The sequence below is a fragment of the Mustela lutreola genome, chromosome 2 (assembly GCF_030435805.1).
Source record: "Mustela lutreola isolate mMusLut2 chromosome 2, mMusLut2.pri, whole genome shotgun sequence".
In the NCBI taxonomy this organism is placed as follows: domain Eukaryota; kingdom Metazoa; phylum Chordata; class Mammalia; order Carnivora; family Mustelidae; genus Mustela; species Mustela lutreola.
In genome coordinates, this window is record NC_081291.1 from 59,464,063 (window position 1) to 59,476,544 (window position 12,482).

Consider the following 12,482-nt stretch of genomic DNA (forward strand, 5'->3'; position numbering starts at 1 on the left):
CAGGATGCGCTTAATAAAGTCATTATTCTGCCATCCAGCTGTGCAGGATAGGAAGATGACAGGGAGAAGCGGGGGCTTACACTGAGAGGTCTCCGGAGCGGGGACAGAAAACTGAGTTGGCTAATTGCCAGAGCCACAGACTCTTCAAACCTCCAAATGGGAAGGGGTCCAGGCCTATAGAAGGGGGCCTGCAGAGCACAGGACTCATTAAATGGAGCAGGGACAGACGAGGAGCTGAAAAGCAGGTCTTTCCCAACTTTACCTGCTCAATACATCTAGATTCCGTTCTGATATCCAAGCAGGTTTTTGTGGCTTGAAAAGAAATGGGGAGAAGGAATACTCACTATGGTAAAGAAAGCATAACTATAGCACCCACTTTCTGTCCTTCCAATTGCTGCTGTCTAAACACTGTTGGTGGGGAACCAATCTGATTACAATTGTATGTAAAGTAAGAGTCAAAAATCACTCAGAGAGGTGACAGCAGTGAAAAATGGCTAAGTAAGGACATCCAACGTTTCTCTCCTGCATAAAAACAATGAGAAATCTGGCAAAAATGGTGAGAATCAACACTTTGGAACTCGAAATTAACCAAAGACATGCAGCAATCTGAAGAGGTTTAATCAAGAAAAAAAGGCTGACTCTCAGTAAAAACGATGAGCTTTGTGCTATTTTAGCTTATCCTAGCCCATTTTTCCCTCCCCATAGTTCTAAGATACCTTAAAAGCCAAGAACCCACAATCCTGGTCAAAACCAGCAGCCTGGCAGCCCAATGAGGCAGCACGATAAGATGGGGGTTCCTTTAAAGCCCTAGCCCCAGGGGCACCTGGGTGGCTCAGTGGGTTAAAGCCTTTGCCTTCGGATCAGGTCATGATCCCAAAGTCCTGGGATCGAGCCCCGCACCAGGCTCTCTGCTTGGCAGTGAGCCTGCTTCCCCCTCCCTCTCTCTGCCTGCCTCTCTGCCTACTTGTGATCTCTGTCTGTCAAATAAATAAATAAATTCTCTGGGGAAAAAAAAAAGCTCCAGTCCCAGAGAACTGTCATTGTTTGGTCTATCTGGCTATTCCCTGGAAGACCCCACTTGCAAAACAGTCTTTATTTGAACTGACTTGGAACTCACCCAGTGTGAATAGACTGTCTCCTGGAGTTATTTGTCAAAAACCATCAATGGCAATTGTCATGCATTGTGGATACCTGGATAACAGTTGCGGAAAATTATATATTAACCAAAGAACTTAAAAGGAAAAGCTGAGGGGTGCCTGGGTGGCTCATTTGATTGTCAGACTCTTGATTTCAGCTTAGGTCAGGGCTCAGGGTCATGAGATCAAGCTCCAAGTTGGGCTCTACACTCAGAGGATAGTCTGCTGGAGAATCTGTCTCTCTCCCTCTCCTTCTGCCCCTCCCGACTGACACTCTTTTTCTAAAATAAATATATAAATCTTTCAAAGAAATAAAATCTGAGGAATGAAATGTCCATAATGACACTGAACCTACAGGGCACTAGGATTCTAGGAGGCCATGAAGGTGTGCAGGACCGTGTGGATATTCAGTGCTAAAAACTTGTTCAGAAAAGACCCTTAAGGAGCCTTTAAACTCTTACCTTTGGCTAAGTTTGAGAATCTGCACAAGCAGGAAGAGAAGGCTAAGATGGATTTGTAAACTGCCTGAGTAAGTGTTGAAATAATGGCATGCCCCAACACACACACACACACACACACACACACACACACAGCCCCTCAGCAAAAATACAGGTCATGATGGTTCCAGGTATTTAGAAAATCTCTATCCAAACATTAGCCGACCATTAAGCCAGCCCAACAGACAAATCAGTGAGCACACATGACAAAGAATACAAACATTACAGAATTAGTTCAGAAAAGTCACAAACAACAGTTTTTAAAAGCCACCAGAAAGAAAGAAAAGAAAAGAGAAAAGAAAAGGAAACTGTATTAGAGGGAGAATATGATTTCCAAAGTTTCCATATACATATATGTATATGTATATCATAAATATGTATATAAAACAAAGCACAAAATGGAAGAATTAAATCCCACATTATCAGAAATTATCTTAAATATAAATGGAAAACACTCCAATTAAGGGGCAGAGGTTGACAGAATGAACTTTTTAAAAAAACATGATTCAACTACATGCTATTTATAAGAGATATACTTTAGATTCAAAGACACAAATAGGTTGAAAGAATGATGGGCACCTGGGTTTCTCAGTCGGTTAAGTGTCTAACTTTGGCTCAAGTCATGATCTCAGGGTCCTGGGATCAAGCCCCGCATCAGGCTCCTTTGCTCAGTGGGGACACTACTTCTCCCTCTTCCTCTGCCTGGTGCTCCCACTACTTGTGCTCTCCCTTTCTCTGTGTCACATAAACAAATAAAATCTTTAAAAAAAAAAAAAAAGACAATCCCTACCTCACACAATATACACAAAAATTAATTCAAAATAGGTAAGACCTAAATGTAAGCACTAAAACTATAAAACTACTAGAAGAGAAGATAGGATAAATCTACATAAGACACAAACAGTCAAAGCAAAAAAGGTGAATTGGACTTCATCAAAATTTAAGTTTTTGTTTCAGAGGAAAAATGTGAACAGACAACCCATAAAACTGGAAAAATATTTGGAAATTATATATCTGATAGGTTCTAGTATCCAAAATACATGAATAACTATTATAATTTAATAATAAAGAGACAAATAGCTTAATAAATAATGGTCAAAGATTTGAGTAGACATTTCTTCAAAGAAGATAAACCTCAGCAGGTTTCTCCCTAGGTCTCATGGCACTCAAGTGTGTGGGCCATAAGCTACCCAGGTGCGAAGAAGACTGGGAAATAAACTGCTCTTCTTTTTAGCCCTTACTGTAGACCACTAAAAAGGTGATTGGGAATGGGTGTTGATTGGACCCATGTCTAAGGGAAAACCTACCCAGTTTCCCACCTGTGTGTCTTCCTTACTACTCATGTAGAACACTTCACTTCTACTCACCAAATGTGTGGGGGATTTTGCCCACACCAAGCAGTTCTCTGTGATACCAGCTGCGTGTCTGACAATTTAACTCAATTCTGACATTATCTGCCTGGAGATAGCATCACACCTGTCAGGTAAAGGGTTCAGTCCTATAAGACAGCAACCCCCCTCCAGATGCCAGTCACAAGCTGAGACTCTCACCTGTGTTTCCGACCAAACAACAGAGATTGAAGGTTCCAAAGACCCCCTACTTGTTTGAGTAATATGCTAGAGTGGTTCACAAAACTTAGGGAAATGTTTACTTACATTTTTCAGTTTATTAAAAGATATGATGAAGGATATGGATGAACAGGCAGATAAAGAGATGCATAGGGTGAGGTGCATAGCGTGAGAAGATCCTGAGCACAGGACTTTCTACCCCCATGGACTTGGGGTATGTCACCTTCCTGGGTGTGTTCTCCAAGCTGGAAGCCCTCTGAACCCCATACTATTAGGGTTTTTATGGGGGTTTTCTCACAGAGGTGGTATCAAATATTAACTTTATTTCCAGCCCCTTTCTCCTCTCTGGAGGGTTGAAAATGGGGCTGAAAATGCCAAGCTTCTAATTATGGCTTGGACTTTCTTTTTTTTTTTTTTTTTTTTTTAAAGATTTTATTTATTTGACAGAGCGAGATCACAAGCAGGCAGAGAGGCAGGCAGAGAGAGAGGAAGGGAAGCAGGCTCCCTGCTGAGCAGAGAGCCCGATGCGGGACTCGATCCCAGGACCCTGAGATCATGACCCGAGCTGAAGGCAGCGGCTCAACCCACTGAGCCACCCAGGCGCCCTGGCTTGGACTTTCTGATGACCAGCCCCAATCCAGAAGCCATCCAGGAACCCACCCAGAATCACTTCAGTAGAACAAAAGATGCTCCTAGTGCTCTTATCACTTAGGAATTCACAAGAGTTTTAGGATCCCCGTATCAGGGATGGGGTCAAAGACCAAATACTAAAATAAGAGATACTCCTAATGTTCTTATCACATAGGAAATTACAAGGGTTTTATGAGCCCTGAATGCAGGATCCAGGGGCAGAGACCAATATCTGTTTTTTTTTTTCTATGATCCCACAGCCAACTTAGAGTGTCTGTCTGCAAGCATAACTAAAAATCTAGAAGACTAGCCACCAAAATGTCCACAGGCTTTATTTCTAGGCATTAAATGTGCTCTCTGTCTTTCCTAGAAGAAACTCGGATAACAGATGATTTCTGCTGACTTCTTAAATATAGATAAGACTGACTTGAACACCTATTCTGTGTTCCATGGAAACCCATAGCTCCACCAACATTACTGCCAAGATGTCTGTAATTTCTCAGGGGCTTATGCTCCTGTGTTCACCTCTGAGACCAGCTTCTCGTTCCCACTGAATTAGTTCTATTTATGAACTGTGTCTACCCATGCTTATTGTCACTATGTTGTATTTCATGGAGCAGAGGGAGGACCTAGCACTTTCTTCAGTTTGCACACTCACATGTACACACAAACATACAAATACACATGCTGCTCACTATTGTGTGCTTTACTGAATTCCAGGGAGAATTCAACTTCAAATTAAGTGCCTGTTCTGAAACAGAGACAAGGAGGGTGGAGGATGGTCACTCTCTATTCTGATCAGCTCTGCCGGTATACATCCTGGTAGCCATCTCAGGCTTTGACCACACCTACACTGCCTCATGACCCAAAAGGTGGTCACTTTCTGACCATTCAAAACTGCAAGAGTTGTGACAACTTTCTGACTTGGCTCCTAGGACAAAGGCCACAAGAGCTGACCGCATAGGTTGGTCATTAAAGAGAAGATCTAAACTCACCCCTGTTAGCCAAATGTACAGCAGCTCTCTGCTGACTACTTTCTCCTTCACAGGAAACCAAAGAGAGACCCCTTGGGAGTGAAACAAATGTCACCAACCTCGCTGTCAAAGCACTTTGAAAATAGTCATCAATGCCATTTGCCCAAGGGCTAAAGCCACCAGAAGTCATCCACAAAATACAAAGTCAAAACACTCCCATAAAATGCAATGTTTCCCTTCTGCCATGATTTCTTCATCATTCTCAGGACACTAGTGCTCGTGAGTTCTGTCCTTCTGGCCTGAGAGGCCCATGATCTTCCCTTTCTGAAATGTGGACCCTGCTTTTGTTCTCCTAAGGATGGCAAATCAAGTAGAATTTGGGTCATATAGCTTGGCCTAGAAATTCAGGGATGGTTCAATATTAATAGCATCACATCAATAATTCAAAAAACATAAAAATCATCAGATCAGGAGTTTGAAAACTCATTTTGTAAAGGCCCAGATAATAGATATCTTAGGCTTTATAAGCCCCATACAACCTTTATTGCATATATATTATCTTATAGTTTTGTTTTTCAAGAGAAAAACAAATGTTTTTCTATTTTAAATTAAAAACAAATGTCATTCTCAATATTCAAAAACACTATTAGAGACATTTCCATTGTACAGAAATGAAGCGAGGATGTCTGCTATTACTAATATTATTTTAAGCTGATCTGAAAGGTCTAGTCAGCTAAATAAGACATGAAAAATAAATTTTAATTAGAAAAGAGGTACCTAAGTTATTTTCTGATAGTATCAATTGGATAACTACTGGAAACATCACAAAGTTTCAGTGGCATAGTCATACAAAGTAAACATGTAATAAAATTGCAAAGCACAATTGAAAAAACTCCCAAAACCATAAATTATCTAGGAATAACCTTTTCACAAAATGTATGTGAGTAAGGTGTGTCTGGGTGGCTCAGCTGGTTGAGCATCTGCCTTTCGCTCCACAGGGAGTCTGCTTCTCCATTTCCCGCTGCCCCTCCCCCTGAATCATGTGCGCTGTCTCTCTTTCTCTCTCAAATAAATGAATAAATCTTTAAAAAATGTATGTGAGGTATAACAATAAAATCGCAGAGCTATAATGGGCATATTAAAGGAGTCATCCAATATTCCACTAGGGGAGGGGTAAATATTCTATGGTTGTCAGTACCCCTACAAATTAATTTCTAGAATAAATTTCATTTCTATCAGAACTAAATTTTTAGCAAAGTAATCTGCAAGTATATTTTTTGCAATAAGCAAATTAGGACAGCCAAAATATTTTAGATTTTTTAAAAAGCTATAATGAGGGGATTCCTTTTATGAAATAACAGTTATGAGTGTGTCACCTAGAAAGAACACGAGGAACAATAAAAGAACACAGAAGAACACAATAGAAAGTCTGACAAAAAGGAACTTGTTAAAGATAAAAATTTACTATACACTAAATATGACACTTGAATTCAGCAGGGAAAGAACAAACTATTGAACAAATGGCACTGGAACAACTGGCTGATAATTTAAAGGAGAAAAATGAATGACCTATTCACCTTCTGCTGTACAGCAACATGAATTCTGGATGGATAAAGGAGTTAGTTGCATACTTGCTCAACACCGGGGACTAAAGTAATTCACCCCTCATCTTCCCACACCCATTTCTATGGATAGGATCAAAGGAATATGGGCTCAAGGAAGTAAATATCCACCCTGGAATCTACCCACATGTTAGAACAGCCACCAGGTTAAAATCACACCTTCCTGTTTCCACTGTATCTTCTTAAAATGGACCGTAACTTTCCTCAGGGAAGCATGGTTCCATCCATCCTCCCCAAGGGTCACACTGCTGCATACATTAGACAACAATTTCTTAGCATGTAATGTAAACCTTAGCCCCACCCCCTACTCTGGTTCTGCCTAATCTTTCCAACTGTATTCAGTACTGCTCTCTCGTGGAGACCCCATAAGTACTCTGTGCTTGATCCAAATTAAGCTTCTCTCTGTTATTCAAATGTGCCCATTTTTCCTGCCTCTGAGCTTTGGCTCATGCTATGAGTTCTGTTCTACTTGGAACATTCTCCTACCTTCCACTGGATTTCAAAATATTGCTTATTTTCCTGTTCCATGCTACCTTTTCCATGAAATCTTTTCTGGATCCTCACACCTGAGGAAACTACTCCAGATTCACCCCCATGGTATTTGTTTTGGACAGGATTCTATAGGATGTACGTGACAGACTCTCAGCTCAAAGTGGCTTCAGCAAAACAAGGAATTTATTGACTCCACAAACTGAAAACTTCAGGCCTATTTTGATCTTAGTGTTTGAACAACATGATCAGGAGTATCACAATCTCTTTCTGAGTTGGTCATGTTTTCGGTAAACCCTCTACCAAGTAGAGGGTTGTCCCAATCCTACATTCTTACCAACAAAAAGAGAACTTTCTTTCTTGACAATAGATGTTCCCAAATTGCATCTCATCAGCCTAGCTGAAGTCACATGTCCACCCTTGAACCCATCACCATGGGAATGGAGGAGAATAGAACATTCTGATTGTCTAAGCCCATGTAATGTGCTCCCATCTGGACACTTGGAGGGAAAGACAACTCTACCTCTACCACAAAAACTGAGTGTAGAGAGCTTGTGATTCTCTACAGAAAAATCAAGATGCTGTGCCCAAGTAGAAAGGAAAATCCATCCAAAACAGGAAAAAACAAGAGAACACAATCCAACATGTGGGTCATTCCTCTCATATGAAACACTGTATTTTGTTTAATCATCAAGATCTTAATTGTATCCTGTCTTTACTGCCTGCCAGACTGGGAACTTGTTTAGGGCAGAGAATGCTTGACTCTTCTGTGTCACTCATTGCCTAACAGTTTCTTCTCAGAGGAAATAATCAATGGGTGGGGATCAGACTAAACCAGACCAGACCAGATCAGATTAGACCAGACCAGACCATATTAGAATAGAGCAGACCAGAGTCAATAGAACAGACCAGACCAGACCAAACTAGAACAGGCCAGACTAGACCAGAGATGATAGACCAGATCAGACCAGACCACACTAGACCAAACCAGACCAGACCAGACTAGATCAGACCAGATCAGACTAGAATTCCTCCACTCACCAACAAGTGCCTGTGCTAGGATGCAGGATCCTAGGACCAGATTGGATCCTGAAAAAAGATACTCAAGAGGTCAGAGGTAGTCCAACAGTCATAGGGGGATCCAACTCATAGTATTTTTTTATTTGGCCCACAGAAGGCTGTTGTCCTCCTCCTCATCACTGAACTACTGTTAATATTGAAAAATTAGATATTACCCAGAAGTCTAGATTTCCAACTTCTCAATAGAAAGGAAGCCCGGCCAGAACTGAGCCCACATTACTCTGTGACAAGCATGGACCTTGGCTGCCCCTTGGATGGACCCCAGTCTCCATTTCACTGCTCCTGGCTGTTTTGGAGTGTCAGACTTTGCTCTGTATTCCCTGCCCTCAATGGGCCTGTGAGATGGTGCTTCCTATTGAAATCAGAAGATGAATGAGGGTCGTGGTCATTCCACTTTTGCCTTTCCCACTGTGATGTATAGACCAATGCACATGGAACATAGGAGTAAAGAGCAAAAGTGTGGGTGGCAGCAAGTGTGAGCCCAGAATCCAGGCCAAGACCCCAAGAAAAGGCTCAGGGACCAGGCAAGCCCGAGGCCCTAGACTTCTCTTGCCCCTGCCCAGAAGGGCCTCAGGAATGAATGCCTGTGAAGGCATTGAGGGGGGTGACCCCCTCAAAGATGCAAGGCCAAGGTCATGCCCACATGTCCCATCCCTTCACTGCTCAGAAATGCTGATACTCTGCTTCTCACAGAGCAAGACAGGAGCTGGGGAGTGTGTTGGACTAAATGGGGCTCTCAACCGGCCAGCCCACTCCTTGCAGAAATGACTGTGGTTGGCAGCTGTCAGTTCATCACATGCCCCTCACCAGTCCTCCCATGGAGCCAACCTCATTTTCTTTCACAAATGGCACCTGCTTGCTCACCAAGACCGTGGGCCGCAGAGGCACAGGACCCCTCCCCTTCCTGACGGTGGTCAGTTGCTACAAATGCAGTGGAGACGTTTCTGTCGTGAAACGGTGTCAAGGACCCTAGCAACTAAAGCCCCATCCCAGGACCCGCTGACAACCGTCCCTGTTCCTTACATTCAAGAACGGTCACCTTGCCCCATGACCTTTGGTGTCACAACCTCCAGTCATGCTCACCAGAAGCGCCTCTCATTCTTTCTATCTCTTCTTTCCAACTTTGTTGGTGACAGCATCCCAGAGGACAGGCACCACCGTGTGTGCCCAGCAGGTGTCAGGTGGGTGCATGGCTGGGGGGTGGGTGGGGCATCGGCAGACATTACTGGCCCCCTGGCCCCCACTGGACAAAGGGGGCCCTTGGTTCTCCTTCCTGCTTTCGCTCTCTGCCATTCTTCTAAAGCTGTGTGATAATAAGCACTAATTATTCTGAGGCTATAGGATTCTGGGTTCTAAGAGGCTGAGATCCAGTGCTGCCTTTGATCAGCGGCTTTCTCTCTGGGTTTCCTCAGGCAGCGCCCATCCCCCTCCCAACAGGTACATACATTTGCATACAATTGGGCTGCTTTACAACCTGGGCTCAAGCTGCTACAACCAGCATTCTGCTGAAGGGAGCTATTCCTTTTTCTTAAAGGAGCAAGGCAGATTTCTTTCTAATGAATTATCAGGACGCCTTTGGGTGTTTGTGTTTGCAGAAGGACAGAACAGTCACTCCTCCCGCCCCCCACTACCCCCGCCCCCTCCCAGGGGCATGAAGCAGCTGTGAAAGTGACCAAGAATCTGGGGCACTCCTGATCTTTTGTTTCTAAACTACCCTGTCAAGAGAATGAGGTACCCTGCCAACCCTGGGGTCCCTCCTGGGGTTTCTCCTGGGGTGGGATCTGGGGCTGGGCAGGTAAGCTCAGACCAGCTCCGGCCTCAGGACTGGAGCCGGCTTTGCAGACCAAGGGGACCCCTTCCCACCCCATTGCAATGCTCAGCCCTGGGCCACCGCCTGGATTGAAGGACCAGAAGAACAAATTTCCAACTGGCCACTAGAGCCCCAGAAGTAGGGATGCCTCCTAGGACACGGGGCCAGGCCTGTCCCTTATCTGTGCAGACCAGAGATTGGGGGGTGGGTGGCCTGCTTGTGTGGCAGGGATATTGCTGTCCCAGGTCTTGAATCCTACCTGCTCACCCCACACCATTCCCCTTACCAGGGCTCCCCAAACTCTGTCCCCGCAGCTACTAGTATTAGGATGCATGCCAGGACCGACGGCCTCTGTCCATTCCCTTTGCTCTTATTCTTTTTTTTTTTTTTTTTTTTTTTTTTTTTTTTTTTAAAGATTTTATTTATTTATTTGACAGAGAGAAATTACAAGTAAGCAGAGAGGCAGGCAGAGAGAGGAGGAAGCAGGCTCCCTGCTGAGCAGAGAGCCCGATGCGGGACTCGATCCCAGGACCCTGAGATCATGACCTGAGCCGAAGGCAGCGGCTTAACCCACTGAGCCACCCAGGCGCCCCCCTTTGCTCTTATTCTTGTTCTTGTGTACTGACCACAACTCCATCCAACCAAAGAGCCAGGCTTCTGAGCCCTTACCTAGCCCTGTGCATGTACTTCCTGGTAAAATTCCATTGTAGAAAAACCCTGCCATGTTAGCCTCATCGGAACCCTCCCTCACTCCCCCAGCCCCCAGATCTGATCTGGTTCCTCTTCCAGAACCCTCTGCTAGGCTCTGTCTGCCTCTCACCCCCAGGGGGGCCAGACTTCAGCAAGAATCCCCATTTCTCCTGATGCTTCCTTTTCCTCATTTCCCATCTGAGGACCAGCCCCGCCCCCTGGCTGCAAATCCCCACTGGCCTGCACTCTCACACGTATCTCCTTGCTCCTGAGTGAAGTCGGCTTTCCCATCTTTTACAAGTGGTATCACACATTTCTGCTTTAACATGACCTCAATACCCCAAGGAACAATAACCCTGAAATCCTACTGGGCATGTGGGCCTGGATTGCTAAAATCTACGAGCAGGAAGGCACTACTGCTGAAAGATATTTCGTACCCCAAACTGCCCTAGGTGTCAAGACCAGTGGGGCTGGAGACCAGGAGAAGGGCCACCCCGCTGCGGAGAGCCTTGCCAGCATTCCCTGCCCGGCTCTGGCCTCAACCACGCACCAGCTGCAGCCCCATTCCTGTCCATCCTGACTCCTCTCAGTCTCATAACTGCTAACTCGGCCTCCTGTTTACTGCCTTCTCCCTTCCCAGCCCAACCCACCCAGCGTATCCTAGAAGCAAGGCTGAGGGGGTACCAAGGGACATGACTTTTAAGGGAGGGCTCTTATAAGAAAGAAAGGGAGACACATAGGATAGGCAGGGTCACACGGCCAGACAGGATCACATGGGACAGGTAGGGTCACACGGGACAGACAGGGAAGAAACGGACTCTCTCAGCTGGAGCCCAATCCCCACAGAGATCCAGGGCAGGACCACAGCACAAAGCTCTTCATACACTTAGGGCTGGCCTTCTGCACCCCCACAGTGGTCCAAGTCATTGGCCAGGGGGCTGTTGAGTTGGAGGGAGTGTGACATAAACCCCAACCAGCAGCTGCCACTAGCTCCAGGGCCCTTCTCCTGACTGCTCTGAATGATTGGCAACACCTGGTCCCCAGCACTGGCGGACCCCATAGAGCCCCTGCCCTGACTCCCCCACTTACACAGAATCCAAATGTGACCTTGGCCTCGGGTATCCTCCAAACACATCCCAAACTCCAGGCCTGATGTGTGGTCCATTGATCGCTGACCTCTGTGTCTGACCGAGGAAGGGCAGGCTGGGGACAAGGCTCAGACAGACAAGAGGACTTGGGACAGGCAAAGGCATGGAGCAGGCAGCTGTCACTGGGATCGCTGAGCATGTGGTGGAGTATTTGACCCCACTGGTACCTGAGTCTGTATGTCAGCAGAAAGCAGGTGGCGCAAACCACGGAGGAGACGGAGATCTAGCAGAGATGTTGGTGTTGAGAATTGCTAAGGGTGGAGAGGAAAAGCCGCAGTCGGCCTGAGAATGGTTCCAGCCTTGTCCGACCTGCCCCTGGAGGAGCCCATCACAAGCAGTGTCAGACTCAGGGCTCAGTCACACACACGGAGCAACCCCCCCAGGGGGACGTCACAGTTGGCCAGCATCTGTGGGCCGGAGACCAGCGATGCTCAGCACTGTAGGCGGCAAGGCTGTGGGCAAGATGAGACTGGTGACAACCAAAAGAAGAAAAAAATGAAAGAAAGTCTACATTTCTGTCAGGCAGTGACTGAACCAGTTGGATTTCCTGGAAGAAAAGGTACTGACCTTATACAGAGGTGTTTCTCTCAACAGTGTTCTATGTTACCGTTTAAATTCAGTTGCTAGGAAAAAGTCATAGTGATTAAATTAGTCATCAGTGTCGTTTTGGTTGCAAGCAACAAAATCCCCACTTGAACTTGCTGGGGCAAAATGTCCTTGTTAAATTGAGGACATTGTGGTAAGTGAAATCAGCAAGTCACAAAGGATACCCGCTGTGTGATTTCACTTACATGAGATCCCTGGAGTCACCTCGGAAGATTCCTCGGGACAGAAAGTA

General features: G+C 45.4%; 1 long non-coding RNA gene across 1 annotated transcript in view; it reads right to left on the bottom strand.

Annotated features, from left to right (window-relative positions):
* LOC131824313 (uncharacterized) overlaps positions 1-12,197 on the bottom strand; it is a 52,817-nt gene extending 40,620 nt beyond the window's left edge. Inside the window, exon 1 of the long non-coding RNA XR_009350824.1 lies at positions 11,586-12,197. This is a non-coding gene — a long non-coding RNA (uncharacterized LOC131824313). The remainder of the gene's footprint in view (positions 1-11,585) is intronic.
* Positions 12,198-12,482: the final 285 nt, after the last annotated feature.